The sequence below is a fragment of the Anthonomus grandis genome, chromosome 17, assembly GCF_022605725.1.
Source record: "Anthonomus grandis grandis chromosome 17, icAntGran1.3, whole genome shotgun sequence".
Taxonomy (NCBI): Eukaryota; Metazoa; Arthropoda; class Insecta; order Coleoptera; family Curculionidae; genus Anthonomus; species Anthonomus grandis.
The window spans coordinates 890002-904621 of record NC_065562.1 but is presented as its reverse complement, the minus strand read 5'-3'; the positions used below and the strand labels follow the sequence as shown (position 1 = coordinate 904621).

Below are 14620 nucleotides of genomic sequence, written 5' to 3'. Positions count from 1 at the left end.
AAACTATTGCACTGTACCCATTAATTTGTAGTGAGTGGATTTCTTCATCACATATCCAGTGTTCTGTTACAATGATGACATCTATGTTTGGCTTGGGGGGTTTACGGTTTGTCCCCATGTGCCAAGGTTGTGTTGGTAGGGTTTGGTCTAAAAAGGTGGTTCAACTGGCGCCACACACGATACGAAGGTGAAACCACTAACCTACCAACATACCCCTGTGTGTGGGGAATAAATAAAGTTTGGTCGATAAACAGCTAACACAGTTTATTGGTACCTGATGCTTCTTTTCTCAATAGTTCTGAAACTTACTTGGTACCCCTCGATTTGCCCCTTTTGTACTCCGTCTAGATAACTCGAGGTCAGCCTCAGTGTGCAAAGTGAGTTCAGTGTATTTCAATAGTTAGAAAAATTAGCTGATATCAAGACAAAAAGCAGATTAAATAAAGCAGTCGATGAGCTGAAACAAAATGTAAATTTCCTCATGCTTCAGAACAATATAATGTGTGATATTACACATATGAAATTTTAGAAAAGTTACTCAAATTAAGAAAAACAACGAAAGGAATAAATTCAATGTAATATCTGTGGTACTCACCTCGCTTGTGGTTGACCCGTTCTTATTTAAAAAGAAGCTCAAACATTATGGGCCGACATAAAATATGGCTTAAGCCAACTTGATCGTTCGGCTGTTCAGATCAAAAAGAAAGTCAAATGTGGTCTCTTCAAGAAAGGAACCCACATGTAGATTCACCAGAACTCAAAAAATGACGGTTTAAATAAGTAAAAACGAATTTAATTTTTAAAAAAATGAAGGATTGCCCGGAATCCTTCCACCTAAGCGTGGCGCTTCCAGACAATCAAATGACTGTCTTTTGCAGAGTTGAAATTGTAAATATTCAACTACGTTGCGAGGCATGAGCAACCTGCACTCTGTCAAATTAAAGAGAGAAAAGCTGAATTTAGTTACTTATAGAATTACAAATAATATCATTAACCAAAAGTATAAAATATCTACAAAATTACATTATAATACGGTCATACAATTCAGGTGATTATAATAAATCAATTCCTATCAAAAAAACAAAATACATAGTTATCTTAACAATGGCCACATTACAATATAGAAGCATTTTTTCAATTGTACAAGAGTTTGAATTAAAGCAACTCACAAATAATAGTTACCCTCAGAATCAGTATATTCCTCCGATTTCGCCAGCATCTTCGTCGCTAACTGTTCCAACGCCAGAACCTTCACCTGTACAATCATTGTCTAGTCCTACATACTTTGAATTTTAGGCAAAATGCGGAAAAATATGTCACCACTACTAACGAGCCTTTTTTAAAAGTTTTTTGCTATAATAATATAATTTGTTTATTAAATATGCCCGTCTTTTAATTAACTAGCAATATGAAAAACAAATACATACCCTTAAATTAATTTTACTTACCTTAAAAATACAGCCAGGCGTTGTGTGGGAGAAATTGATGGTCTCCAAAAAGTATCATTTTTTTTCAATTCTGCTTCAAGTTTGTTTAGTAGTTGATGGAATGTAAACTGTGTCATCCTGAAATACTCGTAAAATTTTGTTTCATCATCGATGAGAAGAGGGAATAGCGTTCGAAACTCCCCTTGTAGAGATCTTGTCTTCCATGCACTGTGAACCCATATATTTCTGTTACTTGGCTTTCTCATTCTTGTTTCATTCTCTTCCTCCTCTTCTAACCTTAAACGCCATGCTTAGATTGCTGCCTAAAAGCATTGTTAAATAGCCAGTACCCAATGCCATCTATGCACACTCTGAACAAGGGAATAGTACTATAGATTTTTAAGTTTCGTCATTTTATGAGTAAAAGAGAATATTGAGATTGTTATATATAAAATTATTCTAACGTAACATTAACATGTTAAAATACAAAAAAGCGCATTTTTTATTTTAAGTAACAAAAATAATGTGCTCTATGATATATCGTTCAATTCGTAAGAAAAAATCAGATGGGTTATTTTTATTACAACAGGGTGCATTTTTATTTATAATATTTTTTTTTGTTTAAAAGCCTGAATTGAAAACAGAATCGTCAATTGTTTTCACTTTAATAAATAGCCAAATTAACTTTCGGATTTTTTTTATGAATTTAAATGTTTATTTTTATGCGATATTTAGAATTTAAAATGACATGAATTTTTTTTTATCGATTTTTTCTATTACTTTCTAAAAAATAGAAAAAAAATCCGCACGCTAATGAGAGGCCATTTTTGTCCCCCATGTCTGTATATTATGACCCGCAGATGCAGGTATCATCGGAATTTTCAACACTTTACCGCTTATTAGTTATTGATAGGATAAACCAATAAAAGGTTCGTTACTCCTGTATTTTGTGTTTTAATTTCCCAACCCAACCCTTAGCATATAGGTTTATTACCCTACCAAATAATGTGGATCAGCTAATATATTTGTATCTATGATTGTTGGCTACTGGATTGAGGAAATGGAAGTGAGAAGAAAATCCATGGGAAGATATGCATATAAATGGTATGGCTAATAGTTTTCTACTCCGATACCCACAAACTTAGTATTACTAAGGTCTTCTTCTATCAAATTGAATATAATAAGCAAATCAAAGACTCCACATTACCTAGTCATTTCGAAAAAAATATATTTTTACTATAGAAACGTTAAAAAATAATTAACGTTATGCTTGTGTAATTAAAAAAAAAAATTGGATATAGTGAGCCTGATTTTATCAATAAGGTTCTGCTGTTTAAGAGATAATATTATGTTTATACAATGCCAAAACACCAGCTTCCAACGTGGCAGAGTCTGAATTGAGTAAGGCATCTGTTCAGAAACACTTTGTAAGATGTGTTTTTTTGGTCATTGTCGATGTCAAAAACTACATTTAAAACGCTTGAAATTGAATGCCAATAATCAAAAAGCTTACATTATTCAGTAGTATATTTAAATAAGTCTGTACTTTTGCAGATGTTATAAAATAACCAAGAACACCAGCCTTTTAAGTGTAGGGCCTGAATTGAGTAGGGCATCTGTGAAATGACACTTTGTAGGACGTGTTAATCATAATTTGATGTTCTAATTGAATCTGAGCATAATGGGATTTTATACATATATATTTTGATGTAATCGACAATTTGTGATATTAAAAGAAAGAAAATGTTTTATACTTAAAGAGAACCTCCTTAACGAGAGTTAAATATAGAAATTTAAGATTTCATTTGCAAGATTATTCTATATAAAGTTCATAAAGTGAGTTCATAACTTTTTTACTCAGTATGCTCACTACTAAACCTAAGGTCCAATACGATATATTCAATTCATATAACTGCTTCTCCCAAATATTGAGACGCATCTAGATTTGAGTGTATTTTAAGTGACTTAAGAAAATGAGCCCACATAAATTAATTCTTACGTCAAGATATGTGGTAGAATATAATATTCACGATAAAGAATTTAACTTCACGACTGACCTGATCAATTCCTATTTAAAAAATTACTTCCCAAGGAAAACTCAAAAATATGGTAACCACATAATTTTCCTTCATGGGTCAAATAAATTCTTGTACATATAAAAAAATTTGAAGTTGGTTGCCATTTTAAGGATATACAAAAGTTTTTTCCGAATTAAATAAGCCTTACAAAGCAAGTGCCGACCAGTGTGTTAGTCTGGAAACAATTTTTCAGAGAACCAGATCTGTCTGGAAATAAATACAAAGACGAGCAAAAGCGCCTTTATAGTCGATTGGATACTTAAATTTAATGTAAAATCTTAACCGATTTTTTGGTTCCCGGACAAGAAGAAAGAATTAATTGTCAATGCATGGCCGATTTGTTGTTTGTGGACTGTATAATAGGCCTGATTCGGCAATTCTTACGTTTAATTTAAACACCAAGTAAAATCATTAAACCTTACGTTTAATAATGAACAAAAATCAAAATAAGAGTATTACATTGATGTCGTAAACTTAGCAAGAGAAGAAAGAAATAAATTTATAATTAAATAACCGAAAATCGTAAAATTGGCAGAGCGACCAACAGACAAACACCCTTGCGCTTTTAAGTTCTCTCACATACTGTTAGAAATAAATCTAATTCTTAAATCTATAAATACACACGTCGATTCGTAGAATCCCTAGTCCGGCCGGATCGCGTGAACAGATTTCGGCGCACTTTCACCCCGCGCACCGCACCTTCACAGTAGCAAATTTCGATGTAGCTTTCGAGTTTTTAAAGGAAACAAACTGAACATAGCGCCCACCTTGAAAGTGAAAGTATACACTTTCAACACACATCACAACAACCTTAGTTTGTCGGAAGCGGACAAATCTTCGCAAATGAGCGCTTCATAATTGCCTTCTTCGTCCTTATAGTGGCTACTCTCGGTACACCGTCAGTCCCAGGATGCAAGCTTTCGATCCTACCAAGTGACCATTTGCATGAAGGAAGACTCCATGCATCATCATCCTTGATCACCACAAGGTCGTTCACCTTCAAAATTGTGTGGTTGCTGCGCCACTTCAACCTTTGTTGTAGCTCCAAAATGTATTCACTGGACCAAAAGTGTTGCTGAAGTTTCTGGATGTGCTGGAATTGTGACAGCCTATTGTCAAGGATCTCCGTAACCTCTGGATCAGCAACTGACATAATTGGACGACCAATCAAAAAGTGGGAGGGTGTCAAGGGTGTAAAGTCGGAAGGTTCACTTGAGAGGGGAGACAAGGGACGTGAATTCAAAACAGCTTCGATCTGAACCAATAAAGTATAAAACCTTTCAAAGGTCAAAGACGCATTACTTGCAATGCGTTTTAAATGAAACTTAGTGGCATTGACGCCAGCCTCCCACAAACCGCCGAAATGCGGTGAGTGGGGAGGAATGAAAGACCAGGCGATACCTTCGTTTTCAAAAGACTCAGTCAAGTCATTAACGTCACCTTGTAAAAATGTCCCTAATTCATATAGCTCATGATTGGCTCCCACGAAATTACTCCAATTATCGGAAAACACCTGTGCAGGCCTTCCATGGCGCGACACAAATCGTCTTAAAGATGCTACAAAAGTTTCTGTTGTCAGAACCGACACTAACTCGAGGTGAATCGCTTTAGTGGTGAAGCACACAAATAAGCAAATGTATGCTTTAGTTTCTTTAAAACCGCGACCCTGTCTATCTCGAATTAGGAATGGCCCGGCGTAGTCAATTCCCGTTGTGAAAAATGGCGGAGCTGGCGTTATCCGCTCAACAGGCAAGTTTCCCATTACTGGACTAACGATTTGTGGATTAGCCCTAAAGCAGCGAACGCAATCATGAAAAACTTTACGGGCTAAATTACGACCTCCTATAGGCCAAAACCGATTGCGAACACTAGCTAAGAGTAAGTTTGAATTCGCAAGCCTGCCATCCACTCTAAGAATTCCCTCGCTGTCTATAAATGAATTAAGCTTGGATAGCTTGCTACTCTTGTTAAGGTTTTCAATTTGACTGCATTTCAATTTGAAAGGTATTATATTGAGCGATTTTGACAAGACACAGATATGCGCGCTTGATTTCATTATAGGTTAAAGGAGTGAGAATTCTCGAGGGTGGAGACTTTAAACAGTTGTCCCCAAACCGAATGCAATATGCCACCACACGCTGTAATTTATTTAATCTAGAAAAATTATTCATGTCTATGCATGGAGCTGTGGTTTTAGCAGCATGAGTTTCAACAACGATCTTTCGCAATTCGGGTAAATGATGGTCCGGTGTCTGAAGCTTTGGCCACGCGGATTCGTCAGTTTTAACCACTCTGGACCCGACCAAAAGTTTTCCAGTGAAATAAGGTCATTTGGTTTTACTCCATGCGATATGTAATCTGCTGGATTATCAAGAGCTGGTACATGGCGCCACTCAGAAACACTGGTAATTTCTTGAATGTTCATTACTCGATAACCAACAAAAATGAGCTGAATGGAGACATGTTTAACCATCCCAAAACAATAGTGGAATCACACCAGTAAACAACCCTGTCGATGGGCATTTTTAATGAAAGTTGAACCTTGTCCATTAAACGAGCAAGTAATAATGCCGCTGTAAGTTCCAAACGCGGAATGATTTGAGTTTTTAAAGGCGCAACCTTCGATTTCGCTGAAACAAGTCGTATAAACGTGTTACCATTACTATCCAATGACTTCATGTAAACGCATGCGCCGCACGCATGCTTGGATGCATCGGAAAATCCGTGAAGCTCAGTCTGGACTGGACATTCACAAGTTATTTGTCTCGTAATCTTGAGGTCATTTAAGTAAGTTAATTGGTTGCGAAATTGGAGCCACCTCGTGTGCAAAGTTTGTGGTAAAAAGCTGTCCCAACCTAACTTGGCCAACTAAAGCCACATATCGCGTAAGATAATTCTGGCTAATATGACAGTACCACTAAGCAAGCCCAAAGGATCGAAAATCTGCGATATATCGGATAGGACCGTACGTTTTATAATTTGAGCAATAAAGTTTGTACCGATTTTGTAAGAAAGGCAGTCAATTTTGCCATTCCAAAGCAATCCCAACGTTTTCGTGTCTTCGTTCGCGCCTAAATCGATAACATCGTTTTTATCGGAGGTTTCGATGTGGCTCAGAATCTCTATTTTGTTCGATATCCATTTCCGTAGATGAAAACCCGATTTTTGGAGAATACCCGAAATGTCGTTACGCGGAGCTTCGTGGTCAAACTATCCTCCTTTATGATGCCATGATGCGGCATGTAGTATAAATAAATTCCAATTTATATCCTTTTTTGGCTCAACCTTGGACATGTGTCCTAGCGCTTGGTATTCGTCGATAAACTTAGTATACCGAAGCTTAAAATCATTATTGCGTTCGAATTTGCGCTCTAAAGACAAAAAACGTTTTTGAGCGCTGCTAAAAGAATCGCCCAAGCTGTCTGGACTATTGAGCATTGGAATAGTAACTAAAAAATGATTATTAGAGTCGCGCGTAAAAGTTTGTAAAAAGTGCTCTTCGCAAGCTTTTTCTTCTGAAGACATCGGTTTTTCCCCGGAAAAATCTTCAATTTCCCAGAACCGACAAAGTTGTTTAACGATGTCAATGTGTTTAACAAGATTACAATGAACAGTGTTGCTTGAGTCGTCCTGTACAACCCCTGAAATGACTCAACCAAATTTTGTTTTCTGTAAATAAGGCCCTTTTTTACCTAGCTTAATTTGCCCCACACAAAGAATGTCCCAAAACTAGTCTGCACCAATAAGCAGGTCGATTTCCCCCGGTATGTCAAAGTGAGGATCTGCTAATTCTATATTTTCAGGTATTTTAAGTAATTCCTTATTAATGGTGAAGTTTTGTAAAGTACCAGTTATTTGAGGGACTATTAAGCATGACACCTGAAGGCTAAACTGATTGACCTTAGATTTTATTGAAGCAAAACATTTACTCCTACATTCTAAGTGTGTTTCATTAATACCACTCACCCTTATGTCGGCAGAAAATGCATTAAGATTCAGTTTAGAAACAAAATGGTCTGTAATAAAACTGCTTTGTGAACCGGCATCCAACAAAGTTCGAGCGGAACGCGGTTTGTTATTGAAATCTAATACAGTTATTAATACTGTCGACAAAAGTACTTGGTGTACTAAAAGTAAAGGTGACTCATGATTTTATGACACGACGCCAAATTAATGCTTTCTTTTTGAGGCTCCCGAACAATTTGCGAAACGTCGTTATCGTTATCATCAAAATGTAAAAGGGTGTGATGCTTGTGTTTGCATTTTTTACAGGGACTAGAAAAACATTGTCGATACAAATGACCCGATCTTAAACAATTCAAGCAAATGTGTTTCTTTTTTAATTGTTCGATTTTATCATTTATATTTAACCGTAAAAATTCAGGGCATGTAGAAATTAAGTGACTGTTGTTACAAAAAGAACACCGTATAGTTTTTTGAAAGGTGTTGCTATTATTATTAGCAACAAAGGTTTTTACCCTTTTGTCACGTTTGTAAATATGTTGCACAGTGTTGCCAACATTTCCTTTACTTTGTTCCAAAGATTCTAAGAGGTCCGCTCTTTCCTAAAAGAAGATAAATTTTCTAAAGTGGGCGTTTTAAATGTAGATGTTAATTGCTCCCATTTTCGAAGAGTAGTGTCGTCTAATTTTGTTGTAACTAAGTGAATAACTAAGGTATCCCACGATTCAGTAGGCTCATTTAAAGTCTTAAGAGCTCTAAGATGCTTGGCAACACTGTCAATTAGTTTTCGTAGAGCGCAGGAGGATTCTTTAGAAATTTTAATAATGTTAAAAAGTGATTTAACATGATTTTGAATTAGAATTTTAGAGGAAAACGGGGTAGTAGACAAAATGGACCAACCGTAATCTCAATTATAATACACATTACGCTAAGTTAACACACAAAAACAACCCCACTACCAGTATCATCTATACCAGAGCACGAACAGTATTCCAACTTACAAATTAAGCACTAAATTCTGCCTTCTGTGGATTTAGAATAAGAATATTGGCAGTATAATCACAGCTCATCTTTCTGCTTATCAGATGATATATCAACCGGATCACCAAAAGCGATTTTTCATTTAGCTTCATTTTTAACTTAAACGGCTTCGAGCTCTTTGTTTGGATTAAAGAGAAGGTGTTTTTGTATTGAGAAGAAGTAATAATTGTTGTTTTCTGTATATAATTATTAGTATCCTTATTCTATTAATTTGTTTTGCTTTTAGTATGGACAAAATTATTTCGGGTGACACCAATAACCTACTTTTATTTAAGAACCCTGTTGAATCATGGGTAGTAATTTGGACCCGTGAGACCTCTTCATCAGAATCGTCGTTCTCATTATTTGTAAATAAACGGTTTTGTTATTGTTGACCAGATAGACTTAAAAGAACATGGCTGGGGATCGATAATGGCGGCCAGTAAAAGGAAGATCATTAACACTACCCGCTGATGCCTCTAAATCACCTTTATTAGAATCTTAAATCATATTTTGAATTGTTGATGATTTACGTTTAGCCATTTGTGCCAGTGGAATAAGTTCACCAGAATCGTCGCTCTCATTTCCAACTAAATATGATAGTAATTGTTTAGGGAGAGACTTAGAGCCATTCAGAGTTGACACTCTGCGGTTGTAAATTTATTGGACCGTCAGATAATTGGTTGATGTTGGTTGTATTTGCTGCTAAAAAGTTCGCTTCCGTGAAAACATTGGGATCTGGTGGCCATATCCCAGTTGCTCTAAATCCATGGTAGGCAGTAGTGATAGTGACTCGCATGCTCATCTAGGAGACTGGATTATCTCTGGTAGCTGTTAAAAAATTTTACTAACATCTCCTTGAGACTACCGGACTGTCAACCATCTCCGGTTTTTTTTCAACCTTTTATATGTAAGCCATCACCGGCATTTCATATAAAATGCCGCCATTTTTCATACTTCTTTAGCTTGTAAAGGCTTTCTTTCTAGAAGCATATCTACGGCCAAGCCAAAATAAAAACACAAAAATATCAATTTTTTTCTCAGTATCACATGGCCCTAATAACATCTCGTCCTAATAACTCTCTAACATCAAGTCACCCGCAATACGGGTGTCTTGAAAAGTGGGATTTAAAGTCGTTTAAAATGAAAGTCACCCGCTCTAAAAGGTGTATCGAAACAAAATTAGTTAATTAAAACTAATTTCTTTGGTTGTACAAATTATAAAACATTATTTTATACAGGGTGACCACGGTAGCTTTGGCAAAAATTGTAGGGTAGGTAGGGACGCCATAGGCAATTATTTTGAGCATAGGAACCCATGTCCGGAAAAGCCACCATTCGGAGATGGGGCTGTTTTAAAATTGGACCCTTTGCGGCAGGTGGGTAGGCAACCCAACATACACGAAAAGTTTTTTTTAACTTTTTCTGAATACCATGTATAGCTTGTCAAATGTCAGGTTGACTTTGAAATCGCCTATTTGGCGGTTAAGAAAGTAATCACGATTTATATCCGCACAAACCGCACTAGTCGGATCAAATATTGTGAATTGGGCGGTTGTTTTAAAATTGAAATTTTTGCGCCAGATGGGAAAGCAATAAGGCAATCCTGGCAACCTATCGTACACGAGCCACAAATTAAATGCTTTAGTTTAAAAACAAAAAGATGTAATAATTGCAATAAAGCTTTCCACAAAAAATACCGGAGATAAAACTAAAATTATTAAAGTAAAAGTAGTCTTCAATTAACAGGATTAAAATAAAACGAAGAAAATAAAACAAAAACAAAGTGATGGACAGGGGCACTACAACAGATGCTCGAAGTGCTGCCCGTTCTCCTGGATGCAATTATCAATACGTTGGTGCCATGAAGTTCGCATTTGAGCGAAAACACCCTGCTGCTCTCGAATGAACTCTGCGGCCATTACGATTCGCGCAATTAATTCTTCCTCCGAAACCAGTGGTGTTTGATACACCATTTGTTCCATGGTGCCCCACAGAAAGAAATCTGGGGGCGTAAGATCAGGAGACCTCGGTGGCCACGCTACGGGACCTACACGTCCTATCCAACGATTAATAACATCTAAATAGTCCCGGATCGGCCTTGGCCAGTGCGCAGGACAACCATCGTGCTGCCACCACATATTGTAATAATCTGTAGGGGCAAATCTTCAAAATATTCCTGTAACTGGCCTTGGAGAAATATCAAATAATTTTCTGCATTCAACGTATGGACGTATGGACCAAGCAAGTGGTCGCCGACAATGCCAGCCCAAACATTAACAAAAAACTTCTTTTGATATCCTCGGACATGCATGGCATGCGGGTTCTCTTCCGACCAGAAGTGGTTGTTGTTGGCATTGAACATACCTTGGAAACATACCGCAGGAATTCAGGATTTTCCCGAATGCGTTAGTTTAACCACTGGCAGTAGTGAAGGCGCCGAGGGGGATCGTCAGGAAAGAGATGTTGAACTTTCTTCAATTTAAATGGGTGTAAATTGTTGTCGTGATTTATTCTATTAATGTGATTATTATAGGTATTTCATACCGTCCCGTGGCTGCAACCCACTTCGGAGGCGACCTGACGAATGCTCTTTTGGGGATTGTCGGCAATACGTGCCATTACAGCATCTTCAATTCCATCACGTGCTAGACGCAGTCGTCCTCGCTCCTGCTGTACCTAGTTAACAGTCCCATATAAACGACTTACAATAAATTTATACTTTGGCAATAAAAAAATACTTTTAAAGAACAAGACTTACTTGAAATGATCCCGTTTCCCGTAGTGTGCGGTCGACATTTACAAACACGCTGCGGTGTACCTGGTCACGCTGTGGAAGTCGCTGAGCGTACAAGCGCTGAGCTGCTAATGCATTGCTGCCTGTAGCTCCATAAACTAGATGCACATCAGCAAGCTCGCGGAATGTTAGCCGGTTCATCGTCTACTTTTTCTCATACAAACGTGCAAGAAACAGATTTTTTTTCCTGTCAGTCCGGTTGTTCCGTCAAAAATTTATCGTTGTCACTGACAAAAAAAATACATGGTATTCAGAAAACACAGATTGACACAGATGGTATCAAAATATCGTCAATATATGCCATAGCCTTGTCAAATCGAAGGGGACCTAATATTTTATTAATTGTCCTTTGGAAGACAGCAGGAGCATTTACTAACCCAAATGGCATTCTGAGGTATTCATAATGGCCATCAGGCGTAACGAATGCTGTTTTGGGTATGGCATCATCGTCTAGAGGAATCTGGTGATAACCTGAAGCCACATCCAGAGTACTATAAAATTGATTGGTTTCCAAATTGTCCAACAGGTCATCAGTTCTTGGCAACGGTTGATTCATTTTCAAGCATTTACGATTTATAGCCCTACAGTCAACGCACAGGCGTTCTTCTCCAGACTTTTTCTTGACAAGTAGAATAGGACTAGCATATGCGGACTCCGACTCTCGAACAATATTATTATCAGTTAGCTCTTTTACAGTTTCTCTAACTATTTCGCGTTTTGCGTAAGGCAAACGATAAGGACGATACGTAACCGGCTCATTAACTGTCAAGGTTATTAACATTTTCACTACATCTGTTTTACCAAGTTCTCGTAAAGAATTTGCAAAACAGGTGCGGTACTTATTGAGAAGCTTAACTAGTTTTGAACACTGATTTTCATTTAAACATGAATCAATTTGATTTTTTATTTGCTTTACAGTTATAGGATCAAGTTTTAAGATTTAAGACATTCTTTAACTTCCGGATCTTTGGGAATAATTTTCATAACATGTAAAACCTCTTACAATAACTCTTCCTTTCTCGTAACGTAAAGGAGTATTGGACGAATTTAAAATTGGAATAAAACAGCTATCAGTTAGAGTAATAACACATGGCAATAAAATATGCATATTATTGCACCAATTACGTTGCTGATAATCAATAAAAATGTCATCATTACATTTATTATTTTCCACCAAAATATGACCCATAAAATTAGGTGGGATAACCGGAGTTTCTTTTGCATATAACTGTATTTTACGAGATAAAAGATTATTAATTTGGTCAAGAGAATTATGTGCATCCTAATTATAAAGTCTAATTTGGTTGCCTCTTAACACAACAGTAATATTGGGGTTATTTAAAAATGGTTGCCCTACTATAACGGGAATGAATCGAACTTGAACGGGTACTATAAGTGCCTCTACAGTAGAAGTTGCAAGATCTACTGTTAACTTAACTTCAGTTTTAAAATAAACAGTTACCGATCCTCCCGCGTAACCACGTAAACGTGCTAGAGTAGGTTTGCGTAACAAACCCAGATCATTGGCATTTGAGTCACGAATTGTAACGGCTGAACAACCCGAGTCAACATAACCCCGTAATGGCACATTATTTATAATGCAATCAATAAAATAGCAACTATTTAAATTATCATTGGAACAAAGGGTTAAAATAGGTTCTGACTTACCCTTATTCAAGAAGCTGCTTGGTTTTACTCGACAGTGTTGTGCATCATGTCCCAACAAATGGCACTTTGAACATTCAACTTTTGGCTTAGGGCATTTTGACTGGTAGTGCCCCTTGGCCTTACAATTAAAGCACTTAACATTTTCCAACAGGATTTTTCTCCAAGCGCACATATGGTTTAAAACGCCTTTCCATTCGTGAATTTCGTAACTCCACCTTAACTTTGTCTCGGTTGGAAAAGTCGTTTGAGGTGCTGCTGCTTTCTTCACGCAACATTGTTAAGTACTCCTCAAACAATGCTTCAGGTGTCGCGTAACGACCAGCCCTTGCAGCATTCTGGATAGAAGGATTGAGTATCCCATCAATAATGCAGGATACTGCATTTTTTCCAGTCAGCTGACAAACCCTGATAAGCTCCATTTTCTTAAAATAGTAGCAGGTCATTGACTCATTAGGTAGTTTTGTTCGTTCCAACATTTTCCGTATTGCTTTTGCAAAATCAACATGGTCTGGAAAAGTTCTGGCTACAAGGTGTTTCCACTCCGACCATGTATAATCAACTATAGGTAGGCTATGAAACCATGTTTTAGCCATACCTGCTAAGCGAGACTGCCTGTTATAAATAGTCATATTCCTGAGTTGGTCAATTTTCTCCAACCATTTATTAGCAGATAGGTTTTCATTTTCCGGAAAGAATTCAGAAACGCAGTCATTATTAATGACGAATCTACGTACTTCTTGGGTCTTATACTGGCTTTGCATCGTTTTAATTGTGTTTATCAGAGCTTTAATCCTATCTTCATGTGTCTGTTTCTCAGACAACCTAGGATTAGAAGTACTGACAGTTTCGGTGTTTATTGAATCGTTTAAATCGTCTGAAACAGCCAAAACACTTCGTGGAGGACTAGAACGATTTTGAGGTGACTTACGTAACTGTCTCCTTGACCTTGCCCTTGACACATTACTGCGACAATCCTCACTAATAGGAGGCGTATGAGCCTCACTACGCCCACGAGAGTGACGCTTTCGTTAGTAGTTTTTCTATTTTTCCTTACGCGAGAACGCGATCGCGACGAGTCACTGCTAGCAGAGCTTGAACTACTAGAAGCACGTCTACGCCTATGAAACCCATATTTTAGTCTTTTTCAAAAAAAAATAAAAAATTAACACAACACAAATTATTTAGACGAAATAACTTATTAACTACTAACTTAAATACTTTAAAATACTATACACGAATAACCATAAAAACAACAACCGTAATAGTTATAAACAACAAAATAAACTACACACAACAACCGTAATAAACTACTCGTAAATCGATTAAACTTTAAATAAACATAAACGCAAAAATGTCTTGGATGACACCGCACATCTGAACTATAAAACAATGGTCGAAAACGGATTCTAATCAGACACCAGTTTCTATGCACCAGATATATTTTTTGAATGCCACTTTACAATCCTCGTCACTCTCAAGAAAAGAAAAAAAACCTTAATCCGCAAAAGCATTTCTGCCTGTTCCCCGTAGATGACTCAGCATTCCATTCTCGGGTTTCTCTCATATTTATATACAGTGGTCTGTGGTTACATTATACAGAGTGGCCTTGTTACATTGAATCTAACAGAGTACACAAAGCCATGGTATTACTGTATTCAATTTTTCCT

At 37.0% G+C, this 14620-nt stretch overlaps 1 long non-coding RNA gene across 1 annotated transcript in view; it reads left to right on the top strand.

Moving 5' to 3' along the window:
* The window catches only part of LOC126746430 (uncharacterized), a 37110-nt gene extending 25868 nt beyond the window's left edge, over positions 1-11242 (top strand). Inside the window, exon 2 of the long non-coding RNA XR_007663889.1 lies at positions 11025-11242. This is a non-coding gene — a long non-coding RNA (uncharacterized LOC126746430). The remainder of the gene's footprint in view (positions 1-11024) is intronic.
* Positions 11243-14620: the final 3378 nt, after the last annotated feature.